Below are 13,298 nucleotides of genomic sequence, written 5' to 3' on the forward strand. Positions count from 1 at the left end.
ACGTTCTGATGATGGTTGAATCAACATTGATTCCTAACTGATTCAATGTAGAATCAACACAAATATGCATGCAGATCCACGTTCAGATAATGGTTGAATCAACGTGGATTCCTAACTGATTCAATGTAATATCAACACAAATAGGCATATAAGTTGACATACAGATGATGGTTGAATCAACATTGATATAATGTCAGTAATGGTTGAAACCCTAACGTTGATTCAACATACAAGTCACCGACCACTTTCGATGTTGTTTCAATGTCAGCGTTCAACGTTGATTCAATGTTTCTGGCTGACGTTGATTCAATGTTGTTTCAATGATTCTGTGCTATCTGGGTAAATCGATTCGGCGATATATGTCGATATTTTCTGCCCTTGGAAAGTATCGATTTTTCATCCGCGAGTATCGATCCGTTAAACCATAGTGGTCCATAGCCTTATAGCTCTTTTTAACATCTAGTTTGTTACGGCATAGCAGCAAGACTCCGCCTCCCTCAGTCTCACTTTCAACTTGAGCTTAAAGTGCACATTATAAACTACACACCAGTTTTTAAATTGTGTTAAAAGGTGTTGAGATGCTTTACCAAGGCCGAGAAAGAGTCACATGCTGTTAGACAAAGGGCCCATAGTAAAGAGTTACAGTTTTGATTCTGTTAGACACCAAGGTCAATTTCTCACGAGAAACAGAAACTTATCAGGCCACAGAGACATGGTGTGATTTCAGGGAGTGTCTTCAGTCCATATAATCAGCTGCCCTCCTCCTTCTCCTCAGACGCTGCACAGACTTTTTTAGAAACTCTTCTCGGATGTAATGGTAAAGCGTCTCCTTTCAGCGCTGAAAGTTAATAAAATAAGTAAAGTCTGAATGCTTTTCTTGGCTGATTTTATGCTCCGTGTGTCAATACAAATTATGATTCATCGATTGAGATTCTCGTTCTCAACAGTTGGTAGCAGAGGATGGTTTTGTGTTGACACATGAGCAGAGATTGGACTGGCCGTTTAGGCGCAGACTTTTCGGAACAGTACTCTGGTGTAGGGCCCAAATAAAAGGTAAGGACACTTGTTCCTTAAAATACACCATTGTACTGTTTCTCAGGTCTGTATAAATTTCAGTTATCAGCCGTTGTCTGTACTGTTTCCCAGGTTTGTCTGCTTGTCACTGAGTTGTCTAAAATGTCAGCCATTATTCGTTGTCAGCTGTTGTTCGTACTGCTTTTGATTTGTTTGTCTAAAGGCTTTCGAGTTGTTCATAGGAGTAAAGTTAAAGTTAGTTAAATAGTTAATAGTCAAAGTAAAAGGTCGATTGGCTGGTTGCAGAGGGAGGTCGCTGTCCCCGGCTTTTCCCGGACGCGGGGAAGGTAAAGGCGAGGTTTTGTCGGTTTTATCCTTGGGGAGTTCTGCCCCCTAAAAAGAACACGTTAGCCAATCTGTGACTTGCTCAAGAAACACAAAAGTGTTGAGAGGGGTCCACCATAGGAAAAAAGATGAGACAAGAGAATAAAGAGATAAGAGAATAAGATAAAGGTTGATCGCGATCTGTTCCTCTGTAGAGTAATAAGTGAAGAAAATAAGTGAAGTAAATAAGTGAAGAAAATAAGTGAAGTAAATAAGTGAAGAAAATAAGTGAAGAAAATAAGTGAAGAAAATAAGTGAAATAAGTGATAGAAGAGGACATCATAGGAGCTGAAAAGCGTGGATCCATTTCTGTGTATCTGAAAGCTGTGTGTGTGTCTGTCAGCTGTGTGTGTGTCTGTCAGCTGTGTGTGTGTGTGTCAGCTGTGTGTGTGTCTGTCAGCTGTGTGTGTAAGCTTCTGCCGCTGAGCAGACGTTATGTGTTTAAATGTACTATTTTATGTTTATTGTAATGTGTTTTAAAACCATGGTCAACATTGGGAACTTATAATCTGTGGGAGGTTTTTGAGTTTGTTTGCTGGGTTTGATTTTCTGCTGTGTTTGCTTTCCTCGCCGCCGTGCGAGCAAAACTAAAAAAAAAAAGGGAAAAGAGAGAAGAGGTGATTTTTGAGCCTAAATTTTAGCCTAAACAGATGGAGGGTGAATTTGAAAAGGAAAAATATGATCCAAAGTGGGGCATCGGGCCATGGATTGCGCTCGGTGAGCAAATAGAAGCATTAATAACCTATTTGTCAAAGCATGACGAATATGAAAATAAGGGAGAAAGAGAAAAACTAAAAAAAAAAGGGGCTAGAATACCCCTTTTTCTAGGGTCGCCAGAAGAAAGGAGGCGACCTGTTAAACAGACAGCCTTTGAGGAAATATTGGCTGGACGGAATAAATGACACTAAGGGAAAACTTATTGAAACTAAACTAATCCTGCACAATTCACTATTTTCACATGTGGTAAAATTAACTGTATGAAGGATGAATGAAATTACATAACAGGTAAAATTGTAAACAAAATAAAGTGACATCTAATGTGTTGAAATTCGAGAAATTTTTGCTTAGCTGTTGATGGGTTAAAATTTGAACTTAATGAAACTTTAAAACTGAGGTTTATAGCAGAGTTGAACTTTATCATGGACTAATCAATATTTGTCTCCCTCATTATCTTATCAAAACAGGATTTCTTTTTATGTGAAACTCGGTCACCATAAAATGTCTAAAAAGGGAACAGAATTGGTAAATAAATATGAGTATGTGTTTGATTTAAAAGGCTGATTATGAAACAGCTCCAGATTCAATTAAGGTTCATTACAAAATATTCTTGTCTCAAAGACAATTTATGATTCTAAATCCAGATAATTCGGTTACCTTACTTCAAAGTGGGAAATAATGTGTTAGAAGAGAAATAATCACATTTCAGCTTTGGTTTAAAGACCAGACAGCATTTATTACAAGACTGCTTCATTTAGTTTGACTTTTTTTTTTTCTTTTCTTTTCATTATTATTAATATTGTTGTTTTTATTTTTTCTAATAACAAACCAACTAACCAACTAATTTACTAATGGAACTAACTGTTGATTTCGAAACACATGCGTGTCTTGGTAGAAAGGCACAAATTGGACATGAAACTTTTAAAGTGGATATGATAGTAATTGATTATGTAAAAACAAACTGATTGGACAACAACTGGCTCACAACACTTGTGTGCCTTAGATTTTGATTGAATTGATACATGAATCCAAGTCCAACAAAACATTTGATTTGAAACGCAAAGACATCTTACAGTACTGCATAATTTTTGTCTACATTTTTTGCTCCTCTGCCTAAATTGATCAATTTTTCTTTTGTCAATCCAAAATAAACATTGACACTGCCTTCTAGGAAAGCAATCCAAATTCTGATCTGAACTCTTTCAAAAAATGAAACTTTTGGCCTTTGCAGTACAGTTTCAGTTGGACATTTTAGACATATATATATAAAAAAAGAGTCTCTGAACAATATTTTGTTTGTTTTCTATTTACATAAGAAAACAAAAGGGGGAAATGATAAATTATAAACATAAAACATTTCTGATAAATCTTTACATTTAGAACATCTCATAGTCTACTTTCAATTTTAGACAGAAGATTTGGAAAACTTGTGACACACCCTGGAATATTTTAGTTTTGGAGAATAGTAACATGCAAAATTGCTTTCAAATTTTAAAATTATATCAACAGGGGTGGAGAAGAAATAGACTCTAGTTCCTAGTCGGTTTATAGATATGGTTAATTATGAATTTATTCATTTGACATTGGTATATTGTGAGTTTATTTAATGAGCTCTTACAGGGCCTTCCTGCATGACTGAAATACAGAGTCATATAGAAGATCTTACTAAATTAAAATTGGTAATTTAAAATTGAATAGCTTCAATCAGTATCTATGCCATGTTTATTTAAATATTCATGAATTTCCTGCATCACCTCTAATTTTAATTGTATAAAGTTACAGTTGGATGTAATTGTTATCATTGAGAAAAGTTTGGTTAAAAGTACTGTACACTTCTACGGAGCCCCTTTAGGGAACACGGGCAAAAATTCAGATAAAATGTGAACAACTTTTTAAATTCTAAAAAGAAAACTATACATAAATACAACACTCAGCTGTTTTGAAAAATATCAGGATAATGGTAACATTTTCATTAAGCGTGGCATTATCACAAGGATGCTTTTGTGTAAAACTGGACACTATTGAATTAATTATTTTACATATGCATTTGAATAACCAATTTCTGAAAAGTGTATGTAGCTGAAATACTAAATTTTGTTTAAATTTTTAATAATTTTTTAGTCTAAATTTTGATAGGAGTTGATTCCATAATCGGTTAATTCTGAAACATCTGAGGGTGAATCATCTTAACGCATTTCTATTTTATCTTTCCTTGGACCTCAGAGACTGAGGCAGTGGCCCTTATCTGAGCAGCTCCAGTGACTCTGAGCCTGGCTGAAACAAAGAAAGGAAACAAAGAGCCAACTCTTCATCTACGTCACAAGCTAAAGAAAAGACATTTAATTTATAATTATGTGAGCAAAAGGTGGCATACACTTTTATTTTCTTAATTTACTTTGTGTTTTACTCTAGCAGTTCTTCTTCCTGTGGTCTGACGGACTGTAGGGGCCGGGTTTTTGTAGGGGCCTCCGCTGTTCTTAGCCACGCTGACTTGAACATTTGCACTTTCTACACATGAATTGCACCATCTTCTGCTGGACTGCTGTCTGAGAGCAAAGACCTATTGGACGATTCTTACACCTTCTACAGAGGTCAGTGAGGTTGGATTGATTTTTCCTGTTGTCACCTGAAGGCGGATTGCAGCTTACAGGATCTCACATTGGATGTTTGACTGTGATCTCTGAGGAAACACCTGGCTAAAGGCCGAGACCCAGGCGTCATTTCTGAGGGTCTCCTATGGCAGAAAAGACCAACAGCTTCTGCCCGACATGAGACGGAGGTTTGAAAACAATGATTCATCTGCTGTATCTCTCCGCCTCTCCCACACAAGGGGGGCCACATACTTTGTCCAGATTTTTCTGCACAGCGGGACTGAATGCTGCCCTGGACAGTTTCTGATGGGGCAAATGGAACATCACATGTAAAGTTGGACTGAGACTCAGAGGCGGTCCTGTTTGTTGCCATGGTTGGTCCTGGGATTTCCCTCAGTCTACAGGTTGGAGACAAAATGGCTGCCAACGAAACTTTGTAGCTCTTAATGATTTTTCTAGAATTTTTGAATTGTATGGTGCCACTTTTTCTCACCTTCATGTATTTACAGCAAATTCATTATCTACTGCCTTTGCACTCTGACCTCTGCTATTTGATCCCCAGGATAAGTTAACGATGCAGCAGGGTGTTAGAACTCTCTGCAGTTTACAGAAATATTGTTTGCCTGAATGATTATAACTCTGATTGTCCAACATCTGGCTAATATGTTTCTCTCCTCCACCAGGACAACAATTGAAACAGGATAAAAGTACGGTAAAATTGTTAATTTCCTGGTTTACAAAAGCACATCCGACCACACTTCAAATACAAAAAAGGATAGTCTAAGTTCTAGTTGGTTCAAATTACAGTGGCTACGAATATAAGGACTATTATTTCAAGTTATGACTTAAATTTATTTGGAATCCATTTCAAATCTTAGGAAAATCTACTCTTTGGAAAATTACTCAACCAAATTATGGGTTTACTGCACATATTTTCAATCAACTATTAAATTCTTTCACTGAGGTGTAAACACCCTGGTTAAATTATGTCCAACTGTTCCAGTTAGCAATGAAAGAAAATGTGGGCTAAATGATTTGCGTAGGTTTCTTAGGAGTTTCTGTACCGAAACACTAAACAGTGTTCCGATACAGAAACAGGGGGAGATGCATGGAATTACTCTATTCAAGCAAATTCTGAGTTAGCCACGGTGGAGGGGAGGAACACAGACTTCCTGGTCGACACCGGCGCCACACATTCCACACTGAACTCTGCCCCCCCTCTTTGTCTGGCATCACAAACAGTATCTTTAACAGGGTTCTCAGGGACTGAACAGAGTCTGCCATTCACTACGCCTTTGTCCTTCACATTGGGTAATCAGCACATGAAACACTCCTTCGTGAGTTCTCCCAGAACTCCAGTTAATCTATTAGGAAGAGACTTACTGATAAAAATGGGAGCTACAGTGTTGTGTTCCGCTGATGGACTAACTGTTGCATTTCCTGATGGCACCTCCCAACGCTGTGGAAATTTTCACACAGATGGACAGTTTCTCATGCGATGTATGGAATTACTCTATTCAAGCAAATTCTGAGTTAATCTAATATATTGAGACATTTTTCAGTTTTGGGCTTCAGCAAAATATAAAAGAGGTTAAATCAAAATTCACAAATGTTTTAATTACTCGAATGAGTTTCTAAACTAATACTGAATATTCTGAATTGAATACATGAAAATTAACAATAATGTCACGTGTCAACTAAATTTCTACAGAACAGAGTTTTTAAAATAGGGAATAAATTGCTGCTTCTCTCTTGCTTCTCTTCTTAATTCAAAATTATTTGTTAAACCAAGTCATGCAGAAAGGTCTAACCTGAACATTATATCATTTAATAAATCTAGTTGTATCAAACTTCTCCCCAAAACTGCCCAAAACATTGATACATATGATCAACACTACAAAGGAGTGTAATTCAGTTAAGTAAAGATTCTATAGAAGGGTTTCAAGAGAACAAATTGTTCAAAGGTTAAAATTGTTGAACTTATGGGATTTAAAATCATGATGAGGATAAAATAAGTCAGTTAAATATGGAGTGACAGGGTTAACTTTATTCTTGTAAAAAAACAGGCTAATCATTCTTTGAGGGTTTAAAATGGGAAGAAAATATGAGGATTCACATAAAAATTGGTCTAAATTGGGATTTACAAATGAGCAATTATGGAACTGATTAAAGGGGGTCAAAAGGATTGACAGAATAAAAAAGAATCTAGTTCTATGTGTAATTGTTGATCCAAGGTAACAATGCCTAAACATTGTTCATAATCAAAATTTACAGTTTTTGGTCTGAGACAAAATAAGGTTGTCTTTTATTACCTGAATGGAATATATTACAAGGGATCTTAATTTGGCACGGATCATTAACTTTTCACACTATTGATGATACTTTACAAGCCTTTAGTGTAGCGGTTTACTTCTTGTTAAATGAGGACTATTTGATTGAATCTCATTAAAAAACAAAAGCAAAACATTTATGTATGGTTTAAGATTTCTGGTAAAGTTTCTATTAGGGATAAATCTTATATACATTTCAAATGATATTTCTTTGATAAAACATGACTGTGGGCAGTTTTGCACATTTATTTCAAAATCTGATCTTTTACATGATTTTTTGTTTGGTTTCTGATTTTGTCTGATCCTCTAAATATGCCAACACTTAAAACAAGCAAAGTTATTTTTGAAGGTTGAAATGTGCTACTTAATTTAAGCATTTCTTTAGCTATTATTAAGAGGGGAACTGGAATAACAAATGTTATTGATATATTGATGCTCGATTGGCTTAGTAAAAAAAAACAAAAAAAAAACTTGATCTTCAGCTTCAAGGAGAAGCCTTTAAAAAAAAGAACATTATATTTACTAATTAGATGATGCAGAATCTTAAAGAACCTTCCTTGCTCTCCTCATCACCTGTGGATGCTGCTGTTCCCTGCCTGAGGTCCTCGGCTGTTCAGTGCATCACTTCCAACATAGTGAAGGGCAGCGGTACCAATAGAACCCCACCTGCCTATCAGATGGTATCCCAGAACCTAAAGACGACCGTGAACTCCAGCTTTCTATAGTATAAGGGCAGTACTAGTATCTAGTGACAAAACAACATTTTTTCATTCACTTTAATGTTCTTTATATAATCCATTGATTTCGCTTTTTGTTGTGTTTTTTCTGTTGCAGAATGAAGTCCAATCCTTTCTGGGTGTGCCAGGGTGTGAGACTGTGGGCGCCTTCCACGATTGGTGGACCAATTTACAGCTGAAACGCCACACTGAAGCCTCCTGGGCACTGTCGGGGTGTCCTATCGAGCTGCGCCGGCTCTACATCTGGACACACGCAGAAACTGATTTGACATAGATAGGTCTCGCTATAGAGAGACTGATATGATTAGATCTTATTACTATTATTGCATTTTACTTAGAGAGCATTTTTACTTGTTTCCTCATCACATGTCATTCATATCAGTATATTTTGACTGTGCTGCCCTTGAAACTGATTTATTGCATTTGTTTGCTGTTTTATGAATGTGTTCATTGTTCTGTGCCTTTCAATACTCAGACTTCTAAGCTTTTCTTACCATTTCATTTCGTTTAACATTGCATCCTTTCTGTAGTTCATTAACTTTTAAATATTACATAGAAATTTCAATAAGTTTGGTTTTTAAAACTAACACATTGTTTTACGCATTACTCATTATTGCTTCATTGACTTTAAAGGATAGTACCTTAACATTTCTAATTTTACTTTTTTAAGTTTTAAGTAATATCTACCTTTTATTCATTTTACATTGTATTCATTTTAAATACTAACCTAACAATTTATTCATTTTTGCATTTTATTAAGTTTTGAAATATCACCCTAACATTCTATTCAATTTACATTTTGGTTAACTCTAACAACTTGGTGAATATAAGTTTAATACTTTTTTACTGTAAAGATGAAAATTAGATCCTCCTAATACTTCACCCATTTTATATTTTCATAAAATTTCACATTTATTCTTTTTAAAAAAATTCAGACTTTGTTCTTTAATAGTTCATTACCCTTCTATGGCATGACGTTGACCTGAGGTAACAAAAAGAAATAATAAATAACAAGCAACATAAAGGTAATAATAATATTTGGTTCCAGAAAGTGTCGTGGTCCGACTTTATGATTGATGTGTAATTACAGATGATGAAGCTCTGACAAAACTGCAAAAATATTTTCTTCTACAAAAAAAACAAAAAACAAAACAGTCATGCCATGGAGGGTTGACTTATGTTCCTCCAAATTTAACACTCTAACATCCTTTAACAATTTTATTTCTTTACATGTTCTTTATTAGAATTGTAAGAGGGACATTGTGGTTTCGATCCACCGCCTAAGAGGCATAGGGGTGCCCTGTCCGTTTTTACCCCCAAAATTGAAATGAAATGAAATGAGATGAAATGACATGAATGAAAGACAACATCAATGACTGAAATGATGATATGTATGTCAAGATCTGTAAAAGCCTCGGGGGATGTTTTCCAGAAGGGACAGTGTCTACTCTAGGGTTTGTTTTCTCCTTTTTGGGCTCTTTTAGAGCCCAACAGGGGGATTGTTGAGATGCTTTACCAAGGCCGAGAAAGAGTCACATGCTGTTAGACAAAGGGCCCATAGTAAAGAGTTACAGTTTTGATTCTGTTAGACACCAAGGTCAATTTCTCACGAGAAACAGAAACTTATCAGGCCACAGAGACATGGTGTGATTTCAGGGAGTGTCTTCAGTCCATATAATCAGCTGCCCTCCTCCTTCTCCTCAGACGCTGCACAGACTTTTTTAGAAACTCTTCTCGGATGTAATGGTAAAGCGTCTCCTTTCAGCGCTGAAAGTTAATAAATTTAATAATTTACTTTCTATTTTTCTTAGCAAAAATACAATTAGAACCACAATCAGTGTAATCTGTTTGGATTTTTATGGGACAGACCATCCTGAAGTAGGGTATAACTATCAAGTATCATGATTTACTGACAGTTCAACAGGACGGCGGTCATAAGCAGAGTGATGATGAAAGTGGTTTAATTTAAGCCTAAAAAAACACTTAAAGCCACCTCAGGAGAACTGGGGAACACAGAAGTATCAAACAGAGTTTGACGTTAAAATCCAGTGGGCAACAATGAGACAAGTGAGAACATAACATAATGCACACAGGGGTAAAAAAAAAAAAAGAAACAAGGGACAGCTCTGGTGAAGACAACAGGCTAGAATCAATAATGATCAAGGGAGAGCTGGATTAAGTTGTAAAACAATATAAAATGTTTTAAGCATCTCACAGAAGACTGTTTAATCCATTGTCTTGAAAATGGAAGAGTATGACAACTGCAAATCTGCCAAGCTATAGCACCTAACCTGACTTAATAACAGCTAGGTGCTCTAACCTGAGCAGATGACTCATCCAAATGACTCTGCTCATCCAGAGTCTACAACTCTGGAGACTCAGCAGCAGAGATTCCTCACAGCAACAGTAGGAGAATCTACTGACAGGACAACTGTGGAAGAATGGCAAGAAGAAAGTTATTGGTGAACTCAAGCCACAAGATATGAGATTTGCAGGCAGACAGAATCTACATGTTAAAGGAACAAAGAATGACTAAGCACAAGGAATGCACAGTTCTAACTCACATAAACAACAACTAATAAAAGTCTGATAAAAGGAAAGACATACACACTAGGGCTAAATTTACACCCTCTGGTCACTGGTGGTGTGAAAACCAGCGACTGGATTGCAACAAAAATGTTATGGTTCAACTGAAGAGTAGCTCCATGTGAACGGGACCTAAGGCTGATCACAAAAACTCAGAAATACTGAAATACCGTACATCCAACAACTCCAGCATGATAGTCAACTGAAACATACCTGAAAAAGAGGCACACAAAAAGACAACATCATGAAACCTACCATTGAAGATACAAAAGAATGGTTCACATCAAAGCATGTACATGTGTGAGAATGGTCCAGTCAAAGTCCAGACCTAATCTTATTAAAAGAACTGATGATTTAAACAGCCAAGTTTAGTAATGAGCCAGGAATCAACTTCACAATTATGAATCACTTTATGTTATAATTTGTGACCCTATTATAACAAAATCTGTAGGGATTTACTGTAGCAAGGCCCTGCAGTTTAGTTCTTCCTGCCTCTCTCCTAGATTTATCTCACCGAATCAGAAATGGCTGCTTGATGTTCGTTGTGATTCCGGATTATCACAACGAACACGCCTGCTGTATATAAGACACAGCAGGCATTTAGGCATGCAGCCATTTCTCCAAGAAGCAGCTGCTTTTTTTCCAGCTGTGTATTTTTCTTTTCTCCACTGAAATTTGCAGCTCTGCTTCCTTTACTTCACATCGCACCTTGCTGATGCTGACACACACTTCTTTCCTCACCCTATAATTTACACCAACACCAGGAACCATCTGCTTGCCGCCAAATTAGGGGAGAGCATTTATTAAACGTCTTGTGATGCAAGTGCTGATCCAGGTCCTGAGATAAATGACAAGGCTCAGGAAGTGGATTCGCAATATCAATTTTCTGCTAAGATAAAGTGACGCCTGCTGTCAAAGCTGTGGACTTTGCGATGATATTCCGCCTTCCTCAGGCTGGCACAGTGGTGCTGGTTTGACTGGAACGAAACAAAAGGGGACATCTCTTTTTAAATAATTTCATGCCAGAGAAACGCCTCATAAACACACGGCGCCTCCCTCATGTGGCCTGCTTTGAAGCTCCGAAGGACAACGGTCGGTATTAAATCTCACTGTTAGCCTGCGGGAAATTGCTTTGCTTGTTATTATTCCTGCTGCTGGAGTTGAATCCTATTATAGATCGTTTTTAACCTCCCCTCAAGGACCGACTATTGATTGGCTTACACAAAGGACCCGATGTGAGAAAAATGAAAAAAAAAAAAAAGAGGCACAAATAAACAAACATTGATTTTTGTCAGTTTGTTTATAATTAAACAGCCAAGCGGGTAATGGCGCCAGGGATGAGCTGGCGGGGATTATGAAGAGAAATCTGGGTCTTGTTAAATTTTTAGGTCCTGGTGACTGTCCTAGCTTAGAGCTGTTTGACATTTATCAAAGCTGACCGAATTAGACCAGAGCAGGCTGAAAGCGCTCATCGTTTGCACTTTGACAAGATACACAGGTAAAGCATGTGCAAGGAGTAAACAAAAGGAATAAAGAGGGTTAAAAATAGGTATGAATTACAAGGGCACTGGGAAAGGGTCATCAATCTTAATTGGTGTTTGGCAACGCCTGGTGGTTACAGCTGCTAATGCAGGAAGTCCCAGATACACACAGGACAGTGGTTCTTAACCTGGGTTCGATCGAACCCCAGGGGTTCAATGAGTCGGTCTAAGGGGTTTGGCGGAGCCTCTGCCGCGGAGGTAAAGACACACTTGTGTAAAGTCGTGATGACGCGCCCCGCTTTGCCATCACTTGCTGCAGAGGATCACGTTACATTGCTTAGCCAATCAGTGCTGTGGAGGAGCACTGATTGAAGGAGTTCCACTCTCAGCATGGATTTGAACTTATGTTTTTAATTACTTCAGCAAAGCTCACCGTTTTTACCAAATTCTGTAGCTTTCGGTGTACTTCTAAATCTGCTCCTTAGTCGCATCTTTTCGGGGTTGGTACTGCCTCTAGTGGCGTGGGGGTGTGTTAGGTAAATTGTATTATTATCAACTATTTGTTATACTGTTTTATATGTTCTTAGTTTATGTACTCTTATTTGGTTTAGTCATATCTTTTAATAAATATGTCTGTATTGTTAATCACTCTGGTTTGCTTTCTCAGAGGGCCTCTCTGAAGAAGAGCAGTGACATCAGCTCTTCACAGAACGCCCTGCTTTGACCTCTTAGATAGCTATAAAACCATCGCCGTGAAGATGTACAACTTGTCCTGTTTGATCCTGGGTCAGGAACTGGATAAGCTAGTGTTAGATTGATTGTGTTGTTAGTTAGTGATAATCTTGGCGCTGTGACTGTGTGATGAAGTGTTTTCCCCCTCCCTTTAGAGTTACAGCGCTCTCTGTGATTAGGGATCCTAAAGACAATAAAAAGAGGGGCAGGCAAATGTGCTTCAGAGCGGTAGGAGATTTGTAACTGAAAGCACATCTCTGCCTGTTCTCCTCGCGAGTATTAAGAATCTAACTTTCTCTTGTCTTTCCTGTGTTATTTGCTGTGTTTAATAGGTGTCAACTCTGACAGGGTGGTAACACAACTAATATAATTACATTACTAAATCAGAATACCGCAAAGTCTTTATTATTTATTCTTAATTTTTCATTCTCTTAAGAATGTAGAGATAATTAAATTATCTAAACAAGACCTTAAAGTTTCTCCAGTTTCTCTCGATGGCCAACCTGTTGAAACTGTGGCAAATTTTAAATACCTTGGGTCGTTCCTGGACAGTCAGCTCAACTTTGCTGAAAACACTGACTATATTTTGAAGAACTGTTCTCAGAGACTCTACCTTTTAAGAAGACTTAGTGATCTTAGACGTCTTGAATTTGGGGGAAAAAAAAATCATATTTTATTTATCACTACAGAAGGGTTCAGTGAATGCACATATGAAACTGGTGGGTT

General features: G+C 37.2%; 1 long non-coding RNA gene across 1 annotated transcript in view; it reads left to right on the forward strand.

Annotated features, from left to right (window-relative positions):
* Positions 1 to 574: 574 nt before the first annotated feature.
* Positions 575 to 13,298, forward strand: part of LOC148155260 (uncharacterized) — a 30,738-nt gene continuing 18,014 nt past the window's right edge. The window contains exon 1 of the long non-coding RNA XR_015765373.1: positions 575 to 1,146. This is a non-coding gene — a long non-coding RNA (uncharacterized LOC148155260). The remainder of the gene's footprint in view (positions 1,147 to 13,298) is intronic.

The sequence above is a fragment of the Poecilia mexicana genome, unplaced genomic scaffold (assembly GCF_051168715.1).
Source record: "Poecilia mexicana isolate PSO_F unplaced genomic scaffold, ASM5116871v1 scaffold_15, whole genome shotgun sequence".
NCBI classification, from domain to species: Eukaryota; Metazoa; Chordata; class Actinopteri; order Cyprinodontiformes; family Poeciliidae; genus Poecilia; species Poecilia mexicana.